Source organism: Mustelus asterias, unplaced genomic scaffold (assembly GCF_964213995.1).
Source record: "Mustelus asterias unplaced genomic scaffold, sMusAst1.hap1.1 HAP1_SCAFFOLD_379, whole genome shotgun sequence".
Lineage (NCBI taxonomy): Eukaryota > Metazoa > Chordata > Chondrichthyes > Carcharhiniformes > Triakidae > Mustelus > Mustelus asterias.
This window is the reverse complement of record NW_027590335.1, coordinates 114,858-131,290: the sequence shown is the minus strand read 5'-3', so window position 1 is coordinate 131,290 and position 16,433 is coordinate 114,858. Positions and strand designations below refer to the sequence as shown.

The 16,433-nt window shown below is 49.9% G+C and overlaps 1 protein-coding gene across 2 annotated transcripts in view; it reads right to left on the bottom strand.

The window, feature by feature from the left end:
• The window catches only part of klhdc3 (kelch domain containing 3), a 129,274-nt gene that overhangs the window by 100,299 nt on the left and 12,542 nt on the right, over window positions 1-16,433 (bottom strand). The window contains exon 1 of one of the 2 annotated variants that reach the window (XM_078204549.1): window positions 4,548-4,616. The exons of the other annotated variant lie outside the window; for it this stretch is intronic. The gene's annotated coding sequence lies outside the window, so the exon portion shown is untranslated. Of the gene's footprint in view, window positions 1-4,547; window positions 4,617-16,433 lie in introns of those variants that run through there. 2 annotated transcript variants of the gene reach the window in all.

Genomic DNA, 16,433 nt, shown 5'->3' with positions numbered 1-16,433 from the left:
TCCCCGCAGAGACCCTCCACAATCCCCCCGTCCCCGCAGAGACCCTCCCCAATCCCCCCATCCCCGCAGAGACCCTCCCCAATCCCCCCCATCCCCGCAGAGACCCTCCCCAATCCTCCCCGCAGAGACCCTCCCCAATAACCCCCCAACCCCGCGGGGACCCTCCCCAATCCCCCCGGAGACCCTCCCCAATCCCCACGTCCCCGCAGAGACCCTCCCCAATCCCCCCGTCCCCGCAGAGACCCTCCCCATTCCCCCCGTTCCCACAGAGACCCTCTCCAATTCCCCCGTCCCCGCAGAGACCCTCCCCAATTCCCCCGTCCCCGCAGAAACCCTCCCCAATTCCCCCGTCCCCGCAGAGACCCTCCCCAATCCTCCCGTCCCCGCCGAGACCCTCCCCAATCCCCCCGTCCCCGCAGAGATACTCCCCAATCCCCCCCATCCCTGTAGAGACCTTCCCCAATCCTCCCCGCAGAGACCCTCCCCAATCCCCCCCGACCTCGCAGAGACCCTCCCCAATCCCCACCGACCCCGCAGAGACCCTCCCCAATCCCCCCCGACCTCGCAGAGACCCTCCCCAATCCCCCAGACCCTGCAGAGACCCTCCCCAAACCCCCCGTCCCCGCAGAGACCCTCCCCAATCCCCCCGCAGAGACCCTCCCCAATCCTCCCCGCAGAGACCCTCCCCAATCCCCCCCAACCCCGCAGAGACCCTCCCCAATCCCCCCCCAACCTCGCGGAGACCCTCCCCAATCCCCCCCGACTCCACAGAGACCCTCCCCAATCCCCCCCAACCCCGCAGAGACCCTCCCCAATCCCCCCCGACTCCACAGAGACCCTCCCCAATCCCCCCCCAACCTCGCGGAGACCCTCCCCAATCCCCCCCGACTCCGCAGAGACCCTCCCCAATCCTCCCGTCCCCAGAGATACTCCCCAATCCTCCCCGCAGAGACTCTCCCCAATCTTCCCCGCAGAGACCCTCCCCAATCCCCCCCGACCCCGCAGAGACCCTCCCCAATCCCCCCCGACCCCGCAGAGACCCTCCCCAATCCCCCCCGTCCCCGCAGAGACCCTCCCCAATCCCCCCGCAGAGACTCTCCCCAATCCTCCCCGCGGAGACTCTCCCCAATCCTCCCCGCAGAGACCCTCCCCAATCCCCCCCGACCCCGCAGAGACCCTCCCCAATCCCCCCCGTCCCCGCAGAGACCCTCCCCAATCCCCCCGCAGAGACCCTCCCCAATCCTCCCCGCAGAGACCCTCTCCAATCCCCCCCAACCCCACGGAGACCCTCCCCAATCCTCCCGTCCCCGCAGTGACCCTCCCCAATCCCCCCCGACCCCGCAGAGACCCTCCCCAATCCCCCCCATCCCCACAGAGACCCTCCCCAATCCTCCCCGCAGAGACCCTCCCCAATCCCCCCCAACCCCGCGGAGACCCTCCCCAATCCCCCCAATCCCCCAGAGACCCTCCCCAATCCTCCCCGCAGAGACCCTCCCCAATCCCCCCCGACCCCGCGGAGACCCTCCCCAATCCCCCCCGACCCCGCGGAGACCCTCCCCAATCCCCCCCGACCCCGCAGAGACCCTCCCCAATCCCCCCCGACCCCGCAGAGACCCTCCCCAATCCCCCCCGACCCCGCAGAGACCCTCCCCAATCCCCCCCGTCCCCGCAGAGACCCTCCCCAATCCCCCCCGACCCCGCAGAGACCCTCCCCAACCCCCCCCGACTCCACAGAGACCCTCCCCAATCCCCCCCGACCCCGCAGAGACCCTCCCCAATCCCCCCCGACCCCGCAGAGACCCTCCCCAATCCCCCCCATCCCCGCAGAGACCCTCCCCAATCCCCCCCGACTCCGCGGAGACCCTCCCCAATCCCCCCCGACTCCACAGACCCTCCCCAATCCCCCCGTCCCCGCAGAGACCCTCCCCAATCCCCCCCCAACCCCGCGGAGACCCTCCCCAATCCCCCCCGACTCCACAGAGACCCTCCCCAATCCCCCCCGACTCCACAGAGACCCTCCCCAATCCCCCCCGACTCCACAGAGACCCTCCCCAATCCCCCCCAACCCCGCAGAGACCCTCCCCAATCCCCCCCGACCCCGCAGAGACCCTCCCCAATCCCCCCCGTCCCCGCAGAGACCCTCCCCAATCCCCCCCGACCCCGCGGAGACCCTCCCCAATCCCCCCCGACTCCACAGACCCTCCCCAATCCCCCCGTCCCCGCAGAGACCCTCCCCAATCCCCCCCCAACCCCGCGGAGACCCTCCCCAATCCCCCCCGACTCCACAGAGACCCTCCCCACTCCCCCCCCGACTCCACAGAGACCCTCCCCAATCCCCCCCCCAACCCCGCGGAGACCCTCCCCAAACCCCCCGTCCCCGCTGAGACCCTCCCCAATCCCCCCCCAACCTCGCGGAGACCCTCCCCAATCCCCCCCGACTCCACAGAGACCCTCCCCAATCCTCCCGTCCCCAGAGATACTCCCCAATCCTCGCCACAGAGACTCTCCCCAATCCTCCCCGCAGAGACCCACCCCAATCCCCCCGACAACGCAGAGACCCTCCCCAATCCCCCCCGCCGAGACCCTCCCCAATCCCCCAGACCCCGCAGAGACCCTCCCCAATCCCCCCGTCCCATCAGTGATGCCCCCCCCAGACCGAGCCCCCTCTTGGTTATGTGATCGAGCACCAGGACCGGTGTTGGGAGTGTCATCTGTGGCATTCTGGAGAAGCCGCTTTAACTCAAATCACTGAAGGATCAAACATCTTGTGGTGAGATTGTATCCCCTCAGCCTGCACCACACAAACAATTAGATTTAAACTTAGAACCATAGAAAATTACAGCTCAGAAACAGGCCTTTTGGCCCTTCTTGTCTGTGCCGAACCATTTTTTGCCTAGTCCCACTGACCTGCACTTGGACCATATCCCTCCACACCCCTCTCATCCATGAACCCGTCCAAGTTTTTCTTAAATGTTAAAAGTGACCCCGCATTTACCACTTTATCCGGCAGCTCATTCCACACTCCCACCACTCTCTGCGTGAAGAAGCCCCCCCTAATATTCCCTTTAAACTTTTCTCCTTTCACCCTTAACCCATGCACTCTGGTTTTTTTCTCCCCCGGCCTCAGTGGAAAAAGCCTGCTTGCATTCACTCTATCTATACCCATCAAAATCTTATACACCTCTATCAAATCTCCCCTCAATCTTCTACGCTCCAGGGAATAAAGTCCCAACCTATTCAATCTCTCTCTGTAACTCAGCTTCTCAAGTCCCGGCAACATCCTTGTGAACCTTCTCTGCACTCTTTCAACCTTATTTACATCCTTCCTGTAACTAGGTGACCAAAACTGTACACAATACTCCAAATTCGGCCTCACCAATGCCTTATATAACCTTACCATAACACTCCAACTTTTATACTCGATACTCCGATTTATAAAGGCCAATGTACCAAAGGCACTCTTTACGACCCTATCCACCTGTGACGTCACTTTTAGGGAATTCTGTACCTGTATTCCCAGATCCCTCTGTTCAACTGCACTCTTCAGAGTCCTACCATTTACCCTGAACGTTCTACTTTGCTTTGTCCTTCCAAAGTGCAATATCTCACACTTGTCTGCGTTAAATTCCATTTGCCATTTTTCAGCCAATTTTTCTAGTTGGTCCAAAACTTCTCCAAGTTTTACACGCCATTTTTGATCAGACACAGAAATTAAACAGGGTCAGGGTAGAGAGTGAACCAGGTCTCAAAGCAGCAACATTTCAGAGGCATCTGGATGGATAGGTGATCGGGAGGAAATGGAGGGATACGGACTGAGTCAGGGCAGACGGCTTTTTTTAAAGTTTAGTTAGCATGGTCGGTGCAGGCTTGGAGGGCTGAAGGGCCTGTTCCTGTGCTGTATTCTTCTTTGTCCTTTGGCTATGGCTCACCTCTGAGTCACAACACTCTGGATTCAAGTCCTATTGAAAGGCTGGAGTGCAGAAATCAAGGCTGACATTCCAGGGCAGTGCTGTGGGAATGCTACACTGTTGGAGGTGCCTTCTTTCAGGTGTAACGTTAATCCAAGGCTCCATCAGCTAGCCTGGGTGGTTAAAGATTGCAGGGCACTCTCTCGTAGGGCAGGGAAGTTCTTCCCGGGTTCACGTCAATATTTCAAATCAGCATCACATCTGTTTATTATCACGTGGCTGTCTTGTGGAGCTTGTACTGTGGTTCCCACATTACAGCAGCGACCACACTACAAAATACTTCAGTGACTGGACTGCTTAAACATGCATCTCTTACTTTTCTAATATAAAACAGCACAATGAGCTGAGAGTGGGAGTTAGTTGTTGCTAGCCAATAAGCAATGAACCACCGCACACAGCCAGTCCTGAGGGGGGGGGGGGGGGGGGGGGGGGGGACACCGCTATTCCCTGGGTTCAGGGATCTTGAAAAACCCACAAATCAATTAGTTACTCTGTGGGCCGAGGTTGTAAGTTAGAATTTCGGAACCCCTTTCTCCTGGGATGTGTGTACGAGGGTGAAGTGAAAGCCCCGGTACTTACCCGATGCTGTACAGAACCCTCCAACACATTCACTCCTTCCCAACACTCTAAACATCTGCTGCCTTTCTGGTGTCCCAGACAAGCTGTACTATTTCCAGAACAGCGAGTAACAAGTGTTCCTGGCCAATCAGGAAGAGGGGACCAGAGCTGACTGACTGACATTTATCAATGTTTTTTGAAAAGTAGTTGACACTGTCCTTGCCAGCTCCCTCAGAATAACCAGTGTCAAAGGTTGCCCTTTTTATTTATATCTTTGGACACTCGTGTCGAGAGTGAGTTGGCCTTAGTAATTGTTTGAGGAAACTGGAAAGTGTTGATTCAGTTTGTCCGGGATCGCAGGGCACTGGTAGATTTTGGAATACTTCAATCAGACAGTGTGCCACATCTCTCCAAACCACCCCTCGACTCTCTCGTGCAGTCAAGTGAGTCTTTGGATTCAGCAGAGAGTGGGCAGAGTTCCCAGTCCCCTCTTAAACTGTACGGTTCATGTTAAAGCAGCTTCAAATAACAGGAAATGCACACCATAGCTGAGAGTTCAAAGTGTGCACACACTGACCCACTGAACCAATCTTATAGGAGGATAGGGAAAAGAAAGGTCTTGCATTTTGATAGCGCTTTGCCACTCTTCCCAGAGTATCAATTCAATACCTTAAGGAAACCAGCTCCCACAATAGGCAATGTAAAAATAATGTGGAGTAAAAATAACCAGCTCAGCACTTCTCACCTGTTGGTTGAGGTGTGAATATTGGTAAATACTGAATCTAACTCCAACAGAACCCTGTAACCTTCCCCAGTCTGAATCTAACTGCAACAGAGCTCTGTAATCTCCCCCAGTCTGAATCTAACTGCAACAGAGCTCTGTAATCTTCCCCAGTCTGAATCTAACTGCAACAGAGCTCTGTAATCTTCCCCATACTGAATCTAACTGCAACAGAGCTCTGTAACCTTCCCCAGTCTGAATCTAACGGCAACAGAGCTCTGTAATCTTCCCCAGATTGAATCTAACTGCAACAGAGCTCTGTAATCTCCCCCAGTCTGAATCTAACGGCAACAGAGCTCTGTAATCTTCCCCAGTCTGAATCTAACTGCAACAGAGCTCTGTAATCTTCCCCAGTCTGAATCTAACTGCAACAGAGCTCTGTAATCTTCCCCAGTCTGAATCTAACTGCAACAGAGCTCTGTAACCTCCCCCAGTCTGAATCTAACTGCAACAGAGCTCTGTAATCTCCCCCAGTCTGAATCTAACTGCAGCAGAGCTCTGTAATCTTCCCCAGTCTGAATCTAACTGCAACAGAGCTCTGTAACCTTCCCCAGTCTGAATCTAACTGCAACAGAGCTCTGTAATCTCCCCCAGTCTGAATCTAACTGCAACAGAGCTCTGTAATCTTCCCCAGATTGAATCTAACTGCAACAGAGCTCTGTAATCTCCCCCAGTCTGAATCTAACTGCAGCAGAGCTCTGTAATCTTCCCCAGTCTGAATCTAACTGCAACAGAGCTCTGTAATCTTCCCCAGATTGAATCTAACTGCAACAGAGCTCTGTAATCTCCCCCAGTCCGAATCTAACTGCAGCAGAGCTCTGTAATCTTCCCCAGACTGAATCTAACTGCAACAGAGCTCTGTAACTTTCCCCAGTCTGAATCTAACTGCAACAGAGCTCTGTAATCTTCCCCAGTCTGAATCTAACTGCAACAGAGCTCTGTAATCTCCCCCAGTCTGAATCTAACTGCAGCAGAGCTCTGTAATCTTCCCCAGACTGAATCTAACTGCAACAGAGCTCTGTAACTTTCCCCAGTCTGAATCTAACTGCAACAGAGCTCTGTAATCTCCCCCAGTCTGAATCTAACTGCAACAGAGCTCTGTAATCTCCCCCAGACTGAATCTAACTGCAACAGAGCTCTGTAATCTCCCCCAGTCTGAATCTAACTGCAACAGAGCTCTGTAATCTTCCCCAGTCTGAATCTAACTGCAACAGAGCTCTGTAATCTTCCCCAGACTGAATCTAACTGCAACAGTGCTCTGTAATCCTCCCCAGTCTGAATCTAACTGCAACAGTGCTTTGTAATCTTCCCCAGACTGAATCTAACTGCAACAGTGCTCTGTAATCCTCCCCAGTCTGAATCTAACTGCAACAGAGCTCTGTAATCTTCCCCATACTGAATCTAACTGCAACAGAGCTCTGTAATCTTCCCCATACTGAATCTAACTGCAACAGAGCTCTGTAATCTTCCCCATACTGAATCTAACTGCAACAGAGCTCTGTAATCTTCCCCATACTGAATCTAACTGCAACAGAGCTTTGTAATCTTCCCCAGACTGAATCTAACTGCAACAGAGCTCTGTAATCTTCCCCAGACTGAATCTAACTGCAACAGAGCTCTGTAATCTCCCCCAGACTGAATCTAACTGCAACAGAGCTCTGTAATCTCCCCCAGTCTGAATCTAACTGCAACAGAGCTCTGTAATCTTCCCCAGTCTGAATCTAACTGCAACAGAGCTCTGTAATCTTCCCCAGACTGAATCTAACTGCAACAGTGCTCTGTAATCCTCCCCAGTCTGAATCTAACTGCAACAGTGCTTTGTAATCTTCCCCAGACTGAATCTAACTGCAACAGTGCTCTGTAATCCTCCCCAGTCTGAATCTAACTGCAACAGAGCTCTGTAATCTTCCCCATACTGAATCTAACTGCAACAGAGCTCTGTAATCTTCCCCATACTGAATCTAACTGCAACAGAGCTCTGTAATCTTCCCCAGATTGAATCTAACTGCAACAGAGCTCTGTAATCTTCCCCAGTCTGAATCTAACTGCAACAGAGCTCTGTAATCTTCAACACTGCACCCAACCCTTGACACTCCCTGTCTACTCCCCTACACACTGTCCCTCTGACAAAGCAGCTCCCCACACACTGTCCCTCTGACAAGGCAGCACTCCCCACACACTGTCCCTCTGACAAAGCAGCACTCCCACACACTGTCCCTCTGATAAGGCAGCACTCCCCCACACACTGTCCGTCTGACAAGGCAAATCCCCCACACACTGTCCCTCTGATAATGTGGGAGCAGAAATAAATCTTCAGCCTTACTGGAGGCCTTCCTGACAATTCCACTGCCTCCCTGGATGGAGAGCGAGGTGGGAATTCCCTGGAATCCCAACACAAAACCATCTTGCCTCAGCGGTACAAATACAGGAGGCAATGCGTTAATAGTAAGCCAGGCTAATTAATCATTAATCTAAAGTTCCAGTTATCTTCTTCAAAACTGGGTTGTGTGCCAGTATGTTCAATATTTACTGATAGAAAGTGTTTTTGTGGTTAAGGTGAATGCCCTCTGACACGTTGTCCTGCCCCAGTCAGGCAGCTTTCTGATTTGAGTTCAGATTTCCAGCCTCTGCAGTTTTAGGCTTTAGAATAGCTTTGGAACAGCAGCCAGCAGAGCTGTGGAGTATCCAAACTGGGGCATTGGATGGAAGAATACAGAGAAGCTCAGACAAACCCTTGCACAAATAACTTGTGCTCAAATACTGCAGTTTGAGGAGACTGCCTGCAGAGCTCAGAGACAGTGGCAGGTCACACATTATGGGAGCATAGAGTCAGAGAGGTTTGCAGCATGGAAACAGGCCCTTTGGCCCAGCTTGTCCATGCCACCCAGTTTTTACCACTAAGCTAGCCCCAATTGCCCGCTCTTGGCCCATATCCCTCTATACCCATCTTACCCATGTAACTATCCAAATGCTTTTTAAAAGACAAAATTGTACCCGCCTCTACTACTACCTCTGGCAGCTTGTTCCAGACACTCACCACCCTGTGTGTGAAAACATTGCCCCTCTGGACACTTGTGTATCTCCCCTCTCACCTTAAACCTATGCCCTCTAGTTTTAGACTCCCCTACCTTTAGGAAAAGATGTTGCCTATCTAGCTGATCTGTGCCCTTCATTATTTTATAGACCTCTATAAGATCACCCCTCAGCCTCCTGCGCTCCAGAGAAAAAAGTCCCAGTCTATCCAGCCTCTCCTTATAACTCAATCCATCAAGACCCGGTAGCATCCTCGTAAATCTTTTCTGCACTCTTTCTAGTTTAATAATATTCTTTCTATAATAGGGTGAGCAGAACTGCACACAGTGTTCCAAGTGTGGCCTTACCAATGTCTTGTACAACTTCAACAAGACGTCCCAACTCCCGTATTCAATGTTCTGACCAATGAAACCAAGCATGCCGAATGCTGCCTTCACCACTCTGTCCACCTGTGACTCCACTTTCTAGGAGCTATGAACCTGTACCCCTAGATCTCTTTGTTCTGTAACTCTCCCCAACGCCCTACCATTAACTGAGTAAGTCCTGCCCTGGTTCAATCTACTAAAATTCACCATCTCGCATTTATCTAAATTAAACTCCATCTGCCATTCGTCAGCCCACTGGCCCAATTGATCAAGATCCTGTTGCAATCCGAGAGAACCTTCTTCACTGTCCACCATGCCACCAATCTTGGTGTCATCTGCAAACTTACTAACCATGCCTCCTATATTCTCATCCAAATCATTAATATAAATGACAAATAACAGTGGACCCAGCACTGATCCCTGAGGCACACCGCTGGTCACAGGCCTCCAGTTTGAAAAACAACCCTTTACAACCACCCTCTGCCTTCTGTCATCAAGCCAATTTTGTATCCAATTGGCTATCTCACCCTGGATCCCATGAGATTTAAAGTTAAGTTAAAGTTTATTTATTAGTCACAAGTCAGGCTTACATTAACACTGCAGTGAAGTTACTGTGAAATTCCCCTAGTCGCCACACTCCGGCGCTTGTTCGGGTCAATGCGCCTAAACAGCATGTCTTTCACCTCGTGCAACAACCTACCGTGCGGTACCTCGTCAAAGGCCTTGCTAAAGTCCATGTAGACCACATCAACTGCACTGCCCTCATCTACCTTCTTGGTTACCCCTTCAAAAAACTCAATCAAATTCACGAGACATGATTTTCCACTCACAAAGCCGTGCTGACTGTCCCTAATCAGTCCTTGCATCTCTAAATGCCTGTAGATCCTGTCTCTCAGAATACCTCTAACAACTTACCCACCACAGATGTGAGGCTCACCGGCCTGTAGTTCCCAGGCTTTTCCCTGCAGCCCTTTTTAAACAAAGGCACAACATTTGCCACCCTCCAATCTTCAGGCACCTCACCCGTGACTATCGATGATTCAAATATCCCGGCTAGGGGACCTGCAATTTCCTCCCTCGTCTCCCACAACGTCCTGGGATACACTTCATCAGGTTCCGGGGATTTATCTACCTTGATACGCTTTAAGACTTCCAGCACCTCCTTCTCTATAATGTGTACACTCCTCAAGTGTATTTCTCCAAGTTCCCTAACACCCATGCCTTTTTCAACAGTAAAGACCGATGAGAAATATTCATTTAGGATCTCACCCATCACTTGTGGATCTGCACATAGATGATCTTGTTAATCCTCAAGAGACCCTACTCTCTCCCTAGTTACTCTTTTACCCTTTATGTATTTGTAGAAGCTCTTTGGATTCTCCTTTGCCTTATCTGCCAAAGCAATAGTAGAAATGGTCGAGAACTTCCATTTTTTAAGTGTCCAGATCACCAACAACCTGTCCTGGTCCTCCCATGCCGACACTATAGTTAAGAAAGACCACCAATGCCTCTACTTTCTCAGAAGACCAAGGCAATTTGGCATGTCCACTACGACTCTCACCAACTTTTACAGATGCACCATAGAAAGCATTCTTTCTGGTTGTATCACAGCTTGGTATGGCTCCTGTCTGCCCAAGACCGCAAGGAACTACAAAAGATCATGAATGTAGCCCAATCCATCATGTAAACTAGCCTCCCATCCATTGACTCTGTCTGCACTTCCCATTGCCTCAGCAAAGCAGCCAGTACAATTAAGGACCCCACGCACCCCGGACATTCTCTCTTCCACCTTCTTCCATCGGGAAAAAGATACAAAAGTCTGAGGTCACGTACCGACCGACTCAAGAACAGCTTCTTCCCTGCTGCTGTCAGACTTTTGAATGGACCTACCTTGCATGAAGTTGATCTTTCTCTACACCCTAGCTATGACTGTAACACTACATTCTGCACGCTCTCGTTTCCTTCTCTATGAACGGTATGTTTTGTCTGTATAGTGTGCAAGAAACAATACTTTTCACTATATGTTAATACATGTGTCAATAATAAAATCAAATAAATCTCATGTCCCCTTTTTGCCCTCCTGATTCTCTCTTAACTCTACTCCTACACCCTCTATACTCTTCAAGGGATCCACTTGATCCCAGCTGCCTATGCATGTCATGTGCCTCCTCCTTCTTCTTGACCAGGGCCTCAATATCCCAAGTCATCCAGGGTTCCCTATTTCTACCAGTCTTGCCCTTCACTCTAAGAGGAATGTGTTTACCCTGAACCCTGGTTAACACACTTTTGAAAACCTGCCACTTACCAGACATCCCTTTGCCTTCCCACAGACTCCCCCAATTAACTTTTGAAAGTTCCTGTCTGATACCATCAAAATTGGCCTTGCCCCAATTTAGAACTTTAACTTTTGGGCCAGACCTTTCATTCTCCATAGCTATCTTAAAACTAATAGAATTATGGTCACTGGTCCCAAAGTCATTCCTCACTAACACTTCTGTCACCTGCCCTTTCCTATTTCCCAAGAGGAGGTCAAGTTTTGCCCCCTCTCTAGTCGGGCCATCCACATACTGAATGAGAAATTCCTCCTGAATACACTCAACAAATTTCTCTCCATCCAACTCTCTAATACTATGGCTGTCCCAGTCAATGTTGGGAAAGTTAAAATCCCCCACTATTACCACCTTATTTTTCTTGCAGCTATCCATAATCTCCTTGCGTATTTCCTCCTCAATTTCCCGTTGACTATTTGAAGGCCTGTACTACAATCCTATCAAAGCGATCTCTCTCTTCTTATAGTTCAGTTCCATCCATATAGACTCAGTGGCCGAACCCTGGGTTCCCCTCTCAGTACTGCCGTGATGCTGTCCCTAAAAAGTGCAACTCCCCCTCCTCTCTTACCTCCTGTTCTATCTTTCCTATCGCATCTGTACTCTGGAACATTGAGCTGCCAGTCCTGCCCATCGACCTCAGGGCCCAGCCAGCCTCCTCTGCCATTTAATACGCTCATGGCTGATCACCTCATTTTCCCACCTACTCCCCATATCCCTTCATCCCAAGACCCAAAATCTGTCTATCCCAGCCTTAAATGTATTCAATGATGGAGCACCCACAGCTCTCTGGGTTAACCTACAGAAGACAATGGAGACGTCTTTAAGACAGAATAATCTGTCACCCTCCCAATGGGGTGTCAGAACCTTGCTGAAATGCAAATACAAACTGAAATGATAGAAGCCAGAGGAAAAATGCAATAAATGCATTTTGGGCTGAAAAGGAGCTCCAAAATGACAGACGAAAAATCTCCCAGAAAAACCTCGAAAGCCTGGGAGACTGAAATTTAAAATTTCTCACTGCAGCAGAGGTCAGCTTTGGTTCCCAGAGTGTAGGGGTGAGCTGAATCTTTTAAAAATCCAGGCTGCAGCAAGTCCTGAGAAATCTTTCAAGTAATTATGCGTCAAAAGAAACAGAAACTAGGAGGAAACTAGGTCTTCGAGCCTGCTCCATTTGATTCATCTTCGAATTCAATATCCTGATCCCCTTTCCCCCTTGATTCCTTTAGCCCCAAGAGCTATATCTAATTTCTTCTTGAAACCACACGACGTTTTGGCCCCAACTACACTCTGTGGTAGTTCCACACATTCACCACCCTCTGAGTGAAGAAATTTCTCCTCACCTCAGTTCTAAAAGGTTTACCCTTCATCGTCAAACTATGACCCCTAGTTCTGGATTCCCCCACCATTGGGAACATACTTTCTGAATCTACCCTGTCTAACCCTGTTAGAATTTTATAAGTTTCTATGAGATCCCCTCTCACTTTTCTAAACTCCAGTGAATATAATCCTAACTTACTTAGTCTCTCCTCATATGACAGATCTGCCACCCCAGGAATCAGCCTGGTAAACCTCTATAGTAAGGACATCCTTCCCCAGATATGGACACCAAAACTGCACACTACACCAGGTGTGGCCTCACGAATGCCCTGTACAATTGCAGCAAAACATTCCTATCCCTATACTCAAATCATCTCGCTATGAAGGCCAACATACCATTTGCCTTCCTTACTGCCTGCTGTACCTGCGCACTTACTTTCAGCGACTGATGCACGAAGACACCAAGGTCTCGCTGAGTATCCGCCTCTTTCAATTTACACCCATTCAAATAATAATCTGTCTTCCTATTATTGCTACCAAAGTGGATAACCTCACATTTATCCACATTATCCTGCATCTGCCACACACTCAGCCACCTGGCCCCTCGAGCTTGCTCCACCATTCTGCATCTGCCACACACTCAGCCTGTCCAAATCACGCTGAAGCATAAGACCATAAGACATAGGAGCGGAAGTAAGGCCATTCGGCCCATCGAGTCCACTCCACCATTCAATCATGGTTGATTTCAACTCCATTTACCCGCTCTCTCCCCATAGCCCTTAATTCCTCGAGAAATCAAGAATTTATCAATTTCTGTCTTGAAGACGCTCAACGTCTCGGCCTCCACAGCCCTCTGTGGCAATGAATTCCACAGACCCACCACTCTCTGGCTGAAGAAATTTCTCCTCATCTCTGTTCTAAAGTGACTCCCTTTTATTCTAAGGCTGTGCCCCCGCGTCCTAGTCTCCCCTGCTAATGGAAACAACTTCCCTACGTCCATCCTATCTAAGCCGTTCATTATCTTGTAAGTTTCTATTAGATCTCCCCTCAACCTCCTAAACTCCAATGAATATAATCCCACGATCCTCAGACGTTCATCGTATGTCAGGCCTACCATTCCTGGGATCATCCGTGTGAATCTCCGCTGGACCCGCTCCAGTGCCAGTATGTCCTTCCTGAGGTGTGGGGCCCAAAATTGCTCACAGTACTCCTTACACAGAGCATCTCTATATCCTCCTCACAGCTCAACCTCCCACCCAACTTTGTATCATCTGCCAATTTGGAGATAATACATTCAGTTCCCTCTTCCAAATCATTAATATATAATGTGAACAGTTGGGGTCCTGGCACAGATCCATGAGGAACCCTACTCGTCACTGACTGCCAATCAGAAAAATACCAGTTTATGCCAACTCTTTGCTTCCTATCTGCCCATTTCTAGACATTCCCTGCAATCCCATGTGCTTTAACTTTACACAATAGTCTGTTACGTGAGGCCTTGTCGAAAGCCTTCTGAAAGTCTAAATGAACCACATCCACTGGTTCTCCTCGGTCAACTCTACTCGTTACATTCTCAAAGAATTCCAGTAGATCTGTCAAGCATAACTTTCCTTTTGTAAATTCACATTGTCTGATTAAACCACTACTTTCCAAATCAATCTTTTTCTCTTTACATACCGATAGAACCTGTTACACTCAGTTTTCATCTTCCCCACCGGCTTACTTTCACATGATGTTTTCCCCTTCTTAATCAAACCCTTGATCCATCCAGCTGATCCCAGAACCCGAGAAATAATTAACTTCAGTTCGGGGGGAAAAAAAAAATCAGATGATCTAATTCGACCGACTTGGCATTCTAAAATAATAAACCACTGAACAAATTTGGATTGGATTTATTGTCACATGTATTAGTATACAGTGAAAAGTATTGTTTCTTGCTATACAGACAAAGCATACTGTTCAGAGAAAAGGAGAGGGTGCAGAATGTAGTGTTCCAGTCATAGCTAGGGTGTAGAGAAAGATCAACTTAATACGAGGTAGGTCCATTCAAAAGTCTGACAGCAGCAGGGAAGAAGCTGTTCTTGAGTCGGTTGGTACATTTTATATTGAATGTTTTTAAGGCAAGGATAGATAATTTTTTGAAGAATAAAAGGGAATTAAGGGTTATGGTGAGCGGGCGGGGAAGTGGAGCTGAGTCCACAAAAACATCAGCCATGATCTTACTGAGTGGTGGAGCAGGCTCGAGGGGCCAGATGGCCTACTCCTGCTCCTAGTTCTTATTTTCTTACGTTCTTATGGTACGAGACCTCAGACTTTTGTATCTTTTTCCCAACGGAAGAAAGCTGAAGAGTGAATGTCGGGGGTAAGTAGGGTCCTTGATTATGTTGGCTGCTTTCCCGAGGCAGCGGGAAGTGCAGAGAGTCAATGGATGGGAGGCTGGTTTGCGCGATGAATTGGGCTTCGCTTACGGCCCTTTGTAGTTTCTCGCGGTCTTGTTCAGAGCAGGAGCCATACCAAGCTGTGATACATCCGGAAAGAATGCTTTCTATGGTGCATCTGCAGAAGTTGGTGAGAGTCATAGTGGACATGCCAAAGTTCCTTAGGCTCTTGAGAAAATAGAGGCATTGGTGGGATTTCTTAACTATAGTGTCGGCATGGGGGGACCAGGACAGGTTGTTGATCTAGACACCTAGAAACCTGAATCTCTCGACCCTTTCTACTTCGTCCCCGTTGATGTAGACAGGGGCATGTTCTCCTTTACGCTTCCTGAAGTCGATGACAATCTCCTTTGTTTTGTTGAGATTGAGGGAGAGATTATTGTCATCGCACCAGTTCACCAGATTCTCTGTCTCATTCCTGTACTCTGTCTCGTCATTGTTTGAGATCCAACCCACTACGGTGGTGTCCTCAGCAAACTTGAAAATCGAGTTGGAGGGGAATTTGGCCGCACAGTCATCGGTGTATAAGGAGTATAGTAGGCGGCTGAGAACACAGCCTTGTGGGGCACCGGTGTTGAGGATGATCGTGGAGGAGGTATTGTTGCATATCCTTATTGATTGTGGTCTGAGAGTTAGGAAGTCTAGGATCCAGTCACAGAGGGAGGTGCCGAACCCAATGTCATGGAGTTTAGAGGTGAGCTTTGTTGGGATAATGGTGTTGAAGGCTGAGCTGCAGTCAATAAATAGGAGTCTGATATACAAAGAACAAAGAACAGAGAAAAGTACAGTGCAAGAACAGGCCCTGTGGCCCATTACAGCACAGGAACAGGCCCTTCGGCCCACAATGTTGCGCTACGAACATGACGCCACATTAAACTAATCCCTTCTGCCTGCCCTTGGTCCATATCTCTCTATTCCTCGCATAGTCATGTGTTTATCTAAAAGCCCCTTAAACGCCCCTATTGTATCTGCCTCCACCACCATCCCTGGCAGCGTGTTCCAGACACCTACCACTCAGAATCATAGAATCTACGGCACGGAGACAGGCTGTTCGGCCCAAACTGATCCACGCCGACCAAAATACCCATCGAAGCTAACTCCGTTTGAATCACAGAATCCCTCCAGTGCAGAAGGAGACCTATTGGCCCATCGAGTCTGCACCGACCACAATCCCACCCAGGCCCTATCCCCGTAACCCCACATACTTACCCTGCTAATCTCCTGACACTAAGGAGCAATTTAGCATGGCCAATCAACGTAACCCGCACATCTTTGGAGTGTGGGAGGAAACCGGAGCACCCGGAGGAAACCGGAGCACCCGGAGGAAACAGGAGCACCCGGAGGAAACCCACGCAGACAAAGCGAGAACGTGCAGACTCCGCACAGACAGTGACCCGATGCTGGAATCGAACCCGGGTCCCTGGCGCTGTGAGGCAACAGTACTAACCACTGTGCCACCGTGCAGCAAATATTGAATATTTGCCTGAATTTAGCCCATATCCCTCTAAACCTTTCCAATCCATGTATCTGTCCAAATGCCTTTTAAATGTGTGAAGGACGGAGAAGATCTGCAGAGAGATTTGGACAGGCTGAGTGAGTGGGCGAGGATATGGCAAATGGAGTATAACGTTGAGAAATGCGAG